The 13,638-nt window shown below is 50.9% G+C and overlaps 1 protein-coding gene and 1 long non-coding RNA gene across 5 annotated transcripts in view; one reads left to right on the top strand and one right to left on the bottom strand.

Annotated features, from left to right (window-relative positions):
- Usp10 (ubiquitin specific protease 10) overlaps nucleotides 1-13,638 on the bottom strand; it is a 201,463-nt gene that overhangs the window by 62,817 nt on the left and 125,008 nt on the right. Inside the window, exon 1 of one of the 3 annotated variants that reach the window (XM_034330145.2) lies at nucleotides 2,401-2,815. The exons of the other annotated variants lie outside the window; for them this stretch is intronic. The gene's annotated coding sequence lies outside the window, so the exon portion shown is untranslated. Of the gene's footprint in view, nucleotides 1-2,400; nucleotides 2,816-13,638 lie in introns of those variants that run through there. 3 annotated transcript variants of the gene reach the window in all.
- The window catches only part of LOC117607006 (uncharacterized), a 115,554-nt gene that overhangs the window by 57,041 nt on the left and 44,875 nt on the right, over nucleotides 1-13,638 (top strand). The gene's annotated exons all lie outside the window — the stretch shown is intronic.

Here is a 13,638-nt window from a genome sequence, read left to right as displayed (position 1 = left end):
TCGTCTTCGATTATTTTTTGCTTTTTAACACCGTCACGGTTATGAAATCGTTGGAGCGAACTCCGTAAGCGCCACCCTTATCTGCTCGAGGGTTCTAATTAAACATCCAGCTAGACGATGAGTATCGCACGCGATCGACGAAGCAATAGACTCGCAAGCGTGTTTCTTTCCTCTTTTCTGATGTATTTTTCTTTTCTTTTCACCGCGTCGCACGCCCCTACGAGGGTCCGGGAAACCTGGCGAAACGAAAGGAAGAGGGAGGAGACGCGCGAAGGAGCGAGCCTGGAACGAGAAGTCAGAGCACTCAGCGTGGCTAATTGCTCGAATCATTAAGAAAAAACATGAAATCTAAGCCCCGGTTCTGCCGCTCGCGCGGACTACAGTGGGAAGCGATAGATAACGATCGCTTCGCGTACCGTAATGAAAATAATCACGGTAGCACGGCAACGATAACTACGTTTTTAGTCCGACTTATTGCGCTTTCCCGCGGTTCTGTTCGTTTGTCCTTGCGATCGAACATGTCCTTCTTTGCTTTCGTTAACCCTTTCCGTTGCGACGCTCGTACGCGTTTCTCACAGTTCCGTTTTATCTCATCCGCGGATCGTCGATCAAGATTACGAACGATGTTAATCGATCGAAGGGGAAGAACAAACGAAGCGTAACGTCCGCGAAACGAGCTAGATAACTCGACGACGGGGAAAGTACAACTCGTCTCGTTGAGATTATCGTACAACTCGGAGGATCGCGTTTCTTGTGTGCAAGAAAAATTGCAAGGAACAATTAGGCTGGTTGCGGAGTCGGTTGCAACACGATGAACGATGGTAGGCGCGTATGTAGAGAGGAACGAACAGCCGGCTCGAATGACGCTACCGTGTCCGCCTGCAGGCTCAGGTGGCTTCGTTCTTCGAGTTTCCATTCCGCGTATACTCTGGGGTGCATACATTATTTCCATCGGTCTCTTTGCCCTTCGCGCAGCACCCACACCGGGCAGGTGTTACCGCGCACCCTGTGTCCATCGCCTTCGCCTCCGAATTTACGACCATTGTCCATTAAACGGACTAGGTTGTAATTTATTAAAAAAAAGTAGAGAAATTTAACAATCTTCTTCGAAGGAATTCGATGGTCGACGAATTAGGTGCAGGAGTCTCCCACGGGTTCGAGGGGAACCGCGTTCATGGGAACACGATTCGTGGCAGCGGCGTATCGTCGCGTATCGTCGCGTACGAAGCCACACCGCTTTATTTAGATTTTATTTCAGTAAAAACCCCGTCGCCGTACGTGACGGCACGTACACGCGTAACGCACCGGTGCCGGTGGGGTCCGCCTCCGACCGACCTTCCTCCGCCTCTGTTCGCCGTATCTTTTCCTTTCCTCCTGCGGTCCCTCGATACGATCGAACGAAATAAACAATTCGACACCGTCGTGTCGCTAAATGAAAAAGAATAGCCGAGAAATCAGAGAAGAATTCGTGGCGAATGCTCGCGTGCGCAGGTGCAACGTAATAGCAGGTAACCCATGTTCGCGATAAATCCACAACGCTTCGAACGCCCACCGGCCTAAACGGGCAGAAAGGCCGAGGACAGGTAGCAATTAATCGAACGGAAGATTCTATCGCGAGGATCGAAGCGAAGTGATCGTCAGCGGTTGAAAAGCGATTGCGTCTTCTGGTATTAAACGCCTGCGGGACGATGCGGTTCACGCGAGTTCTTCGCTTCGTCCTTCTGCCGCGTTGGTTCCTGCGTTCGCGTCAAAGAGGAATCGCGAGCGTTTGCACGGCTGACACGCGAAGAGTATTTACGAACAGAGCATCGCTCACCGATACGCCAAGAGGACAGTGCAAGAGAAGAAAGGAGGAGGCGGTGGAAGGAGGTGAGGCCTAATATGGCCGCCATCCTCTGTATTCCGGTCGTAGACGGAGAGGCAGGCAGGCAGGCAGGCGCGGCCCCAAAGGCAGCTTTCAATGCCAGTCATCTCCCGGAATGCGCCTGAACGAAGAGTACTTTGTATTCTTGATCCGAGCTCCGCGCTAAGACGGGAAGGCCTTCGCGCGATCTCTTTGAGGACACGGGGCCACGACTCGACTCGGCTCGACTCGGCTCAGCTCGAGCCGACCTACCCAGAAGACAAGCACGATCTTTTCGCCACTACCACTCTCTCTCTCTCTCTCTCCCCCTTGTCATTCTCCCTCCGTGTATCTCTCTTTCTCTCGTCCCTCTTCCGCGGCCATTTTGACTCTTCAAGGCGCCACCTAGTCCGCTTCTCCGCTTCGTCTACCGTGACGACTACCACAACTCACGAATCATCCTGCTTTTCTTCGATTCGAACGCTATATTCCTCCGATCGCTAAACCACCAACAGAGCCAACCTCGCTCGATCCTCCTCTTCGACTATCCGACCTACCTCCTATCATCCAACGATCTTCCGGTTCTCGGAGTTGATCCACTCCGGAGGATGCCGCTAGGACGTCAGCTAGCAAGCACGTGGACCGACAGACACGTGGTTTCATCTGTCGGACGCGAACTTTGGAAAGCACCAACACGCAACCACCGTAGCTCAGATACCGTTCAGAGACACTTGGTTCAGAGACAGTTACACTGACGGATAGCACTCAGCGACACGCGGGACGATGTTGCGGAAGAAGCGAAAACTGTCGATGAATGATCGACAAGATAGGCGCGTAAGGCGCGTAACGCGCAGCTAGGCCGGCAGACAGAGCACACCCGGGGTTCCTGGCAGACAGGGAGAGGAATACGAACTAAGGGTTCTATATCCATCCGACGAGCGACGAGGAGCCGGGCCGAGTCGAGCATAGCATAGGGAGCAGAGCAAGGAACACTGGCACCACTGCTGGTAGGGGTAGCCGACGTCCGTCCCGAGTCTTTCCTCATCTGCAAGTCGTATAACCGAGCTAATTATCAAGTTAATATGGCCATTCTGTATGGAACCCCGCGAGAGAGTGGGTGAAAGCGAGATGCCCGCAAAGGGTGGCGCACCGCGTGCGAGCGAGACGGTCTGAGGTACATTGATATTATAAGTTGCTTCAATCGCTGTATTCATTTGTAAACTAACCAGGCTAAATGTATTCACCACCGCGAGGCGGCGCGCCGATAGGCGGAGCCATGGGTACCCGGGCTACGACGGCGCCCTTCCTTCCTTCTTCCTTCCTTCCTTCCTTCCTTCCTTCCTTCCTTCCTTTCGTTTATCCATCTTCCTGCATTTACATCCTACCTACACCGTATCGTTTACACCTGTACCCTTCCCTTAATCGTTTCCCTGATGCACCTCGAAGACGCATCGACCTTGATTTCCCCAGCGAAGAGGAAAGGAAGATCTCGAAATTCGTATGAAGATTTTGAAAAAGAACCACATTTTTGAAATATGTTCGACGTCACGGATCAGAGGTCGATCGAGAAAGGCCTGAAATTGTATTTCGAAACGGTACCAACGCCCTCGAAACGACTGCAGCATAGTCGTCGCAGAGAGGGGTACACGTTCGCTCGTCGTCTCGTCATTACGTTTCATGTATTCAGATTTTTTCCTCGAGCAGGCACGAGCTGTCTGTGTTATTATTCCGGAGCAACTTTACGCCCACCGCCTCTTTTCCCTCCCTAGGACGTTCTCCTCTTTCTTCGTTGCACGCTACGGCTGGTACCATCGTCGCCGGTTGTCCTCATCGTCGTCGTCGACGGAGCTCACCGTCGAAGACGGCAAGGACTAGTTCTTACGGTTCGTCTGGAGAGCAGAGAGCACAGAAATATGAATGCATAAATGCATAAGTGCTCCCACCATTCTACTCGCGACCACCACCACCTGCTTTTCCCGCCTACTTCGTTCCGGTCCTGATTCGGCATTCTTTTCTTCGACAACGCTTTTCACCCTTTTTTTTCCCTGCCACGCGTGACACGGCAAACGCCTCTTCTCTCCACGAAGCATCGTCTACGAAAACACGCGTGGTTTGTTTCTAAAAGAAAAAAATAGACTCGTAGACACGAGCCAGCAGGAAGTACTTTCGATCATCGGAACACCCACTCGCTCACCGGGCCACGTGTTAAAAAGCGTTTCGTACGATCGATGAACAGGTTCGAAAATACACACCTCGACGCGTTCTGTAAAATATTATCTGACGTTGGTGGTTGTAAAAAAAAAAAAGAAAGAAAGAGGTAAATTACCAGCGTGTTCTCGACGAGTAAATAGCACGCAATCTCCAGAGATTGTAATCTGTGGAGGCAGCGACTTGGCCTCGCTCCGCTGAAAGAGGGTGCAGCGTTGGTGGCACGACGCGAGATTAAAAGACAAATTAGCATAATGTGTGCACGCTTGCCCCCTGGAACCGCTGTTCCAACTAGAACGCTTCCGTGTAATATCTGTGCGTCGACTTCGTAACAGACTTTCTTTTCAATACCGAACAAGATTTTCTAATTTATAATCACCAGTTGCTAATCCAGTTTCGCTAATGGTCTGACATAGCGCCAGTGATAGAAGGTTAAACAGAAATTCCTAGAAGCACAGGGAAACGAGGGGTGGATAACTTCCGAGCCGATTTTTTTAATCAGCGGTTTAGGGAATAGTTTCACGGCTGGTCCCCTTCGTAAAAAAAAAAAAAGGAACATTCTATCGAGGTGGGGATGGTAGGCGACGAAGGGGTGTCGGCGATGCAAATAGCGCGTTTAATAAAGTGTCGCACGGCTGCCATTTGAATATCGTGGCATATTCACTTTTCTCATCGAGCCTGCGAGGAAAAAGAGGCGAGGAGGGCCAACGAAAAAGAGATTGCAATCACGAGAGGAGTCGCGAGATGAAAGGCGGTACGCGGACGAAATATGACGACCGGGGAGGGCGTCGAGGTGTGTTGGAAAACAAAGCAGAGGAAAACGATAAAAAGAAAAAGGAGCAAACGAGAAGAGCGAGATGAAGAAAAAGATGGTACAAGGTTTGCCTAGCTAGATGACCGGACGAAAGCGTAGGTGTACAGACAAAGAAGAAGGGCAGCCGTACAAGAAGGTGGCGAATCGCACCTTCGGTTCATGCATGATTCAACCGCAGTATCTCATTTCATCTGGTGGCTCCGCTAAACTATATCTCCTAATGGTAATGCTATTCCGCGGCACATATCTCTTTATATTACGTGGGTTGGTTGGCTGACTGGTTGGCTCACGGTTCTCAGAGCCTTTGCTCCTCTCGTCCATCCCCTTCTCGCGTCACCCTCCACCCTTGTCGTAGGATCGCCGCTTTCTTCCTTTTACCACCTTCCAAAGAAAACTACCCTCCTCCGAGAGAGCGTGTCTCTTGTACGTGTGTTTAGCCAGGGTGTCTCTTACCTCGGTGTTCGAGGGCTCGTGTGTGGGTGGTCGTCCCGTTCTCGAGAAGAGCCAGAGCATCGGGGAGGGAAGAAATAAAGAAAGAAATTGTTAGTTCTCGCTGTTTTAAATTACCATTTATTACGACACATAAACCCGACCGGGCCCTGGCAAGTCCTACCAGCGGCCATCTTGTCCCACCCATGGGCTGATGCCACCACTACACCCGACTTAACAGCAGAGAAGCTAGTCTATATCACCGTCTTTTACTTTCCACCCTCTTCTCGGCCTCATCCTCTCACCCTTCTTTTTCCCTATTCCACTCTCTTCTCTTCTGTCTTCGCTCTGTCTCCCCGTTATACCTATACGTATCCTCGCGCCGAGGGGGGTTGAAACCCTCGGTAATGATCATTACCTCCGGTATAGTGACAAGTGAGACCGGGGAACCGGGGCTACGGCTGCAGGAAATGGCCACAGATAACGCTGTCACGGCCATTTTTATATTATGACGAATGGATCATCTTTCTTTCGTTAACTCGTGCCCCGTTTCGCTTCCCACCGCGTGCGAGGGGAGTCACGGTGATAGATTTCTCGTAATTATTCCCGCTCTTCTATCTCTTCCCGCGAACTATCCGAACGTAAATGATCCTCATCGTTCGGTACGGTTTTCCATCTTTATGAAAATGGGAAAAATATTTTGGTAGGACGAAGGTGAAGGTCGACGTTAACGATTGAATTCAATCGAATCGAAGGAAAAATACAAAAGAGGTGGAGGTGGTTGGAATATCGCAAGTTCGGTCCAGCGATCGGTCGTTCATCGTGAAGTATCCTCTTTTTTTCGCGAGCTTCCCGGGAGGGTAGCGGTCATAAAGAATCGGAAAAGTATCCAGCTCGATAATAGCCACGGTTTCGGTCGCAGAGACTCCCCGTGGCGCGCGATGGTCTGCTCTTTTTTTTTCTTCTTCTTCTTTCCAACCCCCGTGGTCCTCGCCACGCGGCAATAACGATACCGGCCAGTCTTTCATATCGTATCGGGCCAGCTCGTCTATGTGGAAATGCGATCACTTAGAAGCAGCCTCGAAGTATAATTCGGCCGAGTCGAGGCTCGTCGGTGTGCCGGTCCGTTGCGTCCGTGTTAGCCAACAGATCGTATATATTTTTTATTATTGGTCGACGGATCCAGTCCCCCGGGGGTGGAAACGGTCCGGGGTAGGAGGTTTCGATAGCTGACCACTCGACTCGATGCGCTTTCTCCCTCTCTTTCTCTTGCTTTTCTCCAGAACGAAGAAGACCGGGAACCGATCGGACCGTTTCTACGTAGCGTCCGCTTCTTCTTCGTAAATGTGTTCGTTCGAGTGTTCTCCTTCCGTGCGGTTCGCTGGATCGCGTATCTCTCGTGGGGTCTTCGGGGCTCGTTTTATCGAGTGTGGACGTCGGAGAAGCGATTCTCATGTTTTTACATCGAGGCAATTTTTCCATCTCGCCCCGTTTGCCTCCAAGAACACGGACCTTTGACCTTCCACCCTCCCTTAGCCATCGCTCCCTCTCCCCCGAGTCTTCAATTGCAAACTAGTAGATTCAGACTCTCTAACACGGGATGAAAGCTGGAATCGCGTTAGCGGTCGAAAAGTTCGAATTAATGCTCGGCCCCGTTCGAAACGGTGTATCGGGAGGCGAAGCTCGTTTAATTCGTTCGTCGAAGCGTGTATAGAGAGACGGACCGTTGGTTATTAGCTTTGGCCGCGAGCGTGTAGCGAGGATACGCGAGGCGGAAACGCCTCGAGTCGGTGGTTCACTGGGGGGGCTGGAGGATAGGAGAGAGCGTATCGAAAGCAGCTGGATCCGGAAGGTTTCTTCTGGAAGGCTCCTTCTGGAAGTAGAACCGCCTCGACGGTTGCCTCGCCCCCGCGACGGGGTGTTCGCCACGAAGCCCGGGGATTGGTCTAGGACGTTGGCTGTCCGTACTCTACTCTCTCTCTCTCCCGTCTCTTCCGCGGTCGCTTCATTATACGTTGACCTAAGAAAATCAACCACCCACCCACCCGACAGCGCCGTTCGTCCTCGGCCTTCGTCCTCCTCCCGCGTTACCACCGTCAACCAGCCACCGTCGTTCGCTGCAGCATCCTGGACCAGCCACAGGGAACGTTGGAGGTGGAGTGGTTCGAACAACCGAACCAGGTGCCCCCCGTACACCAACCCCTTTGCCTCAGTCTCTCTATCTTACCCTCTCCTACTCCTTCCGTTCGTCTACGTCCCTTACCGCATCTCGCCTGTCCGTTCTTCCATCCTTCCATCGCATCTCTCCACGGACGGGAAAGGAGAGAGGGTACGAGGGGTAACTCATCGCTTATGGATACTGATGACTCGCGCAATGAACTCAGACCGTGCTAAGGGTGGTAGCAGTGCGGTAAACCCGCTTGTGCTTCTCTCTTCCCTTGTCTTTTCAGAGCCGTTTCAATCTATCCTCTTCCACCTCTCGTCCTACGTTTTTCTCCCCCTCGCGTTCATCTTTCTTCTCGGCTGCCGCGTCTACGTTCGCTACGGACCCGATCCTTCAATAACATTTTCCCTTTTTTCCCCCCTGGTTAACCGGGGGAAGATGCTGGAACCCGAGTGTATCTTACGTCGTTGTTTCGTTTCGTCGAGCTCGACGATTACCTACCGATATGCTTCGAGGATTATTCTCTCGAGGAAAAGAATTTTTAGAATGCAAAGAGTTAAAAAAACGAAGGAAAGCATCAGATAGGTTACAAAATAACCGTAGTTACGTAAGAAGATACCCCCGGTAGCGCATCCATTTTCGGTCTTTTCCTCCCTCGCTGTCGGCCATTCGTTTCTATTACTCCGCGTTAAGGGAGACCCGACGGTCGCCCGACCCGAGGTTAGATTTATTTTCACTCGGCGGGTATTTTTTTATGGTCCCCCGTGCGCCCTGTCTATGGCCAGGACTCGCGGAGGGATTCCAGTTTCGCGCGTTTGATCCAGAAAGCTATGCGTGTGGCACCCTGTATCATACACGACTCCGTCTTTTTCGCGGTCTCCTTCTGCGAACGTATGGAGGCGAGTGGTCTTCTCGAGCGGGTCGCATAATAAACCCATAAACACCCTCGGTTGCCGCGAAAGGAAGGGAAAAGTAGAGGTCGTGCAAGTGAACAGAGCCTCGACCACCCCCCCGAGCGCGTAAACGACGCGAACACGCTTCGGGCTATAACCAGGAGGGGGTGGTTATTTTGTGGACTCCGACGCTGGTCACGTTGATTCTTTTTCTCGAATCATCGGGAGAACTAAGGCTGTTAGTTGTATTATTCAGTGCGTTTAGCAAGAACGTTGTCCGATTTTCGGTTCGGGTGGCGAAGCGTTAACGAGAGAGGTTGAACGCGTAGGCTCGCGAGACGAGACGGGACGAGACGACCTTGCGATCGCGCGATGCGCGAGGTGCATATGTTACATGCGAGGAGAACGCATTACGTGGCGGATACATAGTAAACAGGCGGGCGTGGGAGAGGCTAGGTGGAAAGAAACGGAAAGAGAGGAAAATAAAAGGAGCAGAATAAATGTGGTTAGAGAGGGACAAAGAGAAAGAGAGAATTCCTAAGCATCAGGAGCGTGATGCTTATACCAGTGGTAACGTTTAAGCGGTGGAGTAAGTACAAGACCTTAGCTCGCATCAAGGAAACAAACAGCTGGCGCGCGCAATATGAATTAAACATGCTGATTAATAATTAACAAGTTGCCGGCTCCTCGCACGCCCATACCGGTAGGTGGGTGTTCTATCCGCCTTTGTCCTCGTCCCTCTCGATATTCTCGCTCCTTCCATCTTTTCTTTCTTTCTTCCTTTTTCTCTGTTTCTGCGGCTCGTTACGAGGTAACGCGTACCCAGCTCGATTAAGCCTTACGATCGACTCGCTTGCACACGTTAAAACAGCTGTTCGTTGTATCGCGTGTCGGTCGATTTAAAAACGCTTTTGCTCGACCCCATCCAAGGCTCGCGCGGAAATTGCGAGTTTCGCCTCGATGCCGACTTTTTAAGTATTTCCCCTGTCGGAGATTCGTGAGATTTACGCGAGAAAATTACCAAGATCGCTTATGATTTTTCTTTTTTATTTTCTCTACGTAGACAGATCGATGGAAATTTTGATCAATCGCCTTCGCTAACGCAAGAATCATCCTCGGGGGTTAATTTTCGGTAATTTTTCTTTTCCTCTTTGTAAAATAGTCGGGAAGCGAGAATAATCGCGTGAGAATTCGAGCAAAGGACGCGGATAATCGGGGAGAAGATAGGAAAGAGCGCGCGAGGAAGTTGGGTAGGATGGAAAGGGGACGTCGCGCGGTCGCCTCTTCATGTTTATTAATGTCCCGTACGTCCGTCTATCGATTCGTCGTTTCACTCTCGTTCCTCGCGAGATAATGATACTGACCTATGCCAGCTGTCGCGTAGCCGAGGGCTTAAGTGGCTTAACAACGTTGCGGATAGCTGAAACAACGATCGCTTCTCTTGACACATTGACTGAATACATTATTGTAAATGTCGCCGACTACGTGTTATCGTCCTTCGACGTTGGACAACCGTCCGCCAATCGGACGTGTACTCGAACGATCCGGAGGCTGTTGCGTTAACCGTTGGCTACTTCGTGTCCCACGGAAAGGCATCTTTATGTAATCCCATCGAAACCCGGGAACAATTTCGTAGTTTACTCCGCGATCCGTTTGCGCAATCTCTCGTCGGAGAGGATGCTCGAGCACATTTCCTAATTGAATCGTCCAATTTTCGATATCGAGTAGAGTAATAACGAGCGGAATACGTAACAGAGATTCTTCGACACTTTCTTTTATATCGATCCTTTCTTGGATCGACTTTAAATCTTCTCCCCGGGATGAAAGTACGTAAGTTCGTCGCGTTAACTCGTTAAGGATTCTACTCTAATTACCGCGAGGAAAAACTGGTAATCGCGTTAAGTTCGAGAGGCTGGTATCGCGATTCCTTCTAATTGACCGGTTCCTTCCTGCGTCCTCTGACCGGGCGTTTCCATTAAAGCTCGCCGGTTTCTACTAGCTCCCGTAGTTCATTAAATCCGCTGGAATCGGGGAGCCGTTACCATAGATGAACGCGAAAAGATTTATCGCAAGATGGAGGATGACTAGTTGGTTTCTTCGAAGGGTCGGTGGTCGTTGCCGGCCTTATCCCCTCGTTTCGGAAGGAGAAACACACGCGACTTTGTGCCGCGCGCGATTCCTGCACGCACAGAAAGGAGGTGGTTCGCCATGCTGAGGATGGTAGTAGGGTGACGAGTTCAGGAAGTATAACCATAATAGGGAGAAACGATGGCGAGGCGAGCGGCAGCAGGGAAAAGCGAGGCAACGAACGACACGAGAGCCGTGACGCCGTTCCTGTAGGGATTAATTAGCGATAAGGCTTCTAATGAGCGGCAGGTGAGCCAGCGAACCAACCAACGAACCGACCTCCAACTACAGGGTCCGTTCGTTCCGAACCTTGCTCAGATATACATGCACACATGGACAAATTATTTTATAGAAAAATTCTGACAATTTTTATTTCGTTCGAATAGAGTGATCTTTATCAAAGTCTCGAATAGAAGAGTGAAATTTCTTCGAAAAGAATCGAGAGGTTGTTTCGCAACCTCGAGACTACAACGAATGGAAAAGAAATAATAGCTGTCCGAGGATGTAGTTACGGTGTAAGTGTGACGGTCGTTTGGTAGACACCCGAAGAGGACCTCGAAGTCACGTCCCGTGAATTGTGGGCCACGTGACAGAGGCGTGATCGAGGTGCGACGCGATGGAACAATGCCATCGGAGCTCTTCGAGCAGGAATGCCGCGCGCCGCGCCCATCTTTCCTTCGATATCTGTCCAACCGCTGCGACAGCCACTATCCTCGTTCGCTAATCGAGCCGATAAACATCGATATACGATCACCGTTCATCCGACTTCGCCATCTATCCTCGCTTACTTCGTACGCGCGGTTTACCGTTTACCTGGGCGAACCTGGCGCCTAACGGTATCCACGTTCTCCACGCGTGCAATTTTTTTTTTTTAATTTTATTCTCGTTAAACAGTCGATAGCTTAACTCTTTGCTTGCAGTACATTCTAACAGTATTCTTATGATAGTTGTTGAGGATAAAACTTTAGCACTTGGAGTAAATTCCGAGTTCCATCCAACACGACCTTCTTGTTCCCTTCAGCAATCGTACTCGTTGGAACATCACGGAGATAGCTGTTGGTGACCGAGAAAAATACGTTCGAGCACCAAAGTCTAGTTATCCTGGCACTTTGACCCTAGTCGATTCAGCTCGGTAACGAGGCTGGCGCCTAACGGGATCGCGCTTCCACTTCGACCGGCGAAACTGCTGACCGTCGCTTCAACCGATCGTAACACTTTGACAGAAAGCTATTAGCAACGGTACCGTCCGAGAGGCAATCATAATTTTTTCCTAGTTTTACTAATTTCATCGATTCAACCGCTTGGAATAGAATAATCAGGTCTTTTTGAATTCGAATTGATACTCGGGAGGTTCGAGGAGCGTCTGAAAAGTTTTCCGCTCGCAAAGGATCCCTTAAGGCGCGCGACTCGCCGCTAATGAAGCCGTCGATCCTGGAGGCGCGGGTATCTTTGATCAACGTCCCATCGTTTTCCACGTCCATAATGGACCCGTAGCGTAGCCTCGTCAGAGCTGGTTGCTACTCGAAGTAGGCGTCACGCGCGTCATAAGAATGCGATAAGACGCGTGTCACGCCGGCGGACAATGCAAAGCCGTTCCGTTTCTTCGTTCCATTCCGAGAGGCATCGGGGACCGTTGGCGGCGGTGTTCGGCAACGCCGATACCCATACGCGACCTCTTCGGAACAGGAGCGTCGCCCGCTTCTGACCTTATTCCACTAAAACGTACGCGGCTCGCATGTTAAATTCCCCGTCGTCCGAGCGTGATCCTTTCGTCCGATCGGGTCAAGGCACCGCGAACTTCGTGCGTCCGACTTTACGTAAGACGTCGAGTCTTGGTGTTCGATTCGAAAGCGTTTCCTCGAATCGCATGCATCGTGCGCGTATGATAAAATAATCCGAGGAAGCTGGAGGGTTGACAGGGCACGGTCGAATAAATTTTGGGGGCGGGCGAACCACTAATGGGGCATTAAATAAAAATATTCATTGGCGAGCGAAAGGACGGAACGCAGGGGCGCGGCTTACAGTTTTATGAAGCTTAATTGTAAGCGGAACGTGGAGTCGCCGTTTCCCCGGCTCCGGACATTAATTCAATTCGTATCGTTTCGGGAATTATGGTCGTTCGAGAAAAATTTCCCTCTGGGAATGAGAAGTCTTCGAGACTAGTCGAAAATCGTGCAAGCACCCGAAAGAGGAAAAGAAAACGAAGAAGATTCTGAGAAAGGGTGTCAAATGGGAAAGAAGGAACAAGGTGGACCATCTCCGGTAGCGGTTAGCGCGAAAATAAAATAAGGATGAAAGGAAATTAAAGACAGGAAAAATAAGTCGGCCCTTATCTCGTCCTCGTCCCGTTTCGTTTGGCCTATGCATATTCAGGAGGCTCGTAGGCTCTTCTTCGTCCCTCGTTTCTCGGCTTTCCCTCCCTCTGGCAACGTAAACTCTACGGAGCCGGCATCCCTCCTGATTCTCGTGGTTGGTAGCATCGTACCACGGCCGAGAGTCTATACTTACCTACGTCCGCCACCCGTTAATTCCGAGCCTTCCTTCTTTAATTGCACCGCCACGATAATAACACCGTGTACCAATGTATTGTGCATCTACAGGGTGTCCAGCGATACCTAGCACCCACTCTAGGAATCGATTCGACGCTCGAAAACAATCGAGAAAGGTTACATTTCATCGAGATAACGATAAGGTGACGGTAGTGACGCGTTATCAAAGTCTCTTAAAGGAAACGAGGGGCAGTAGGGTCGTGCCGAGTCGGAAGACTTTAAAATCGACGGGTGATTAGTATGCGCCCTGTCGCGTCGCGGTGCCCTGCGGGTTGTCCTTAACGCGCGACGACTCGTTGCGCTCAACAGAAACTCGCTTCCTCTTTCCCGCGATGGCCGATCAGGAAAAAAAAAAAAAACGAATCATGAATATGCATCACGCAGACCGAGCCACGACCGTTTGCCGGTATTTCGCACCCGGCTGCGAGGCTCCACGATCGTTCGGGTCATCCTGTATTGTGAACCGCATGGCCATTCGACTTGTACCTGGCGAGTGCAGTTGCAGTCGGAGCTGCAGTTGTTCCCACTCACCTGCCGCGGCACGATCTAACGTATCTAGCAAACGAAAGATACGCCACGCGTTCCTTTCATCGAACCAGAATTTTCATCGA

Source organism: Osmia lignaria, chromosome 2, assembly GCF_051020975.1.
Source record: "Osmia lignaria lignaria isolate PbOS001 chromosome 2, iyOsmLign1, whole genome shotgun sequence".
NCBI lineage: Eukaryota > Metazoa > Arthropoda > Insecta > Hymenoptera > Megachilidae > Osmia > Osmia lignaria.
Note: the sequence above shows the minus strand (reverse complement) of the source record. Positions and strands in the feature narration are given on the sequence as shown.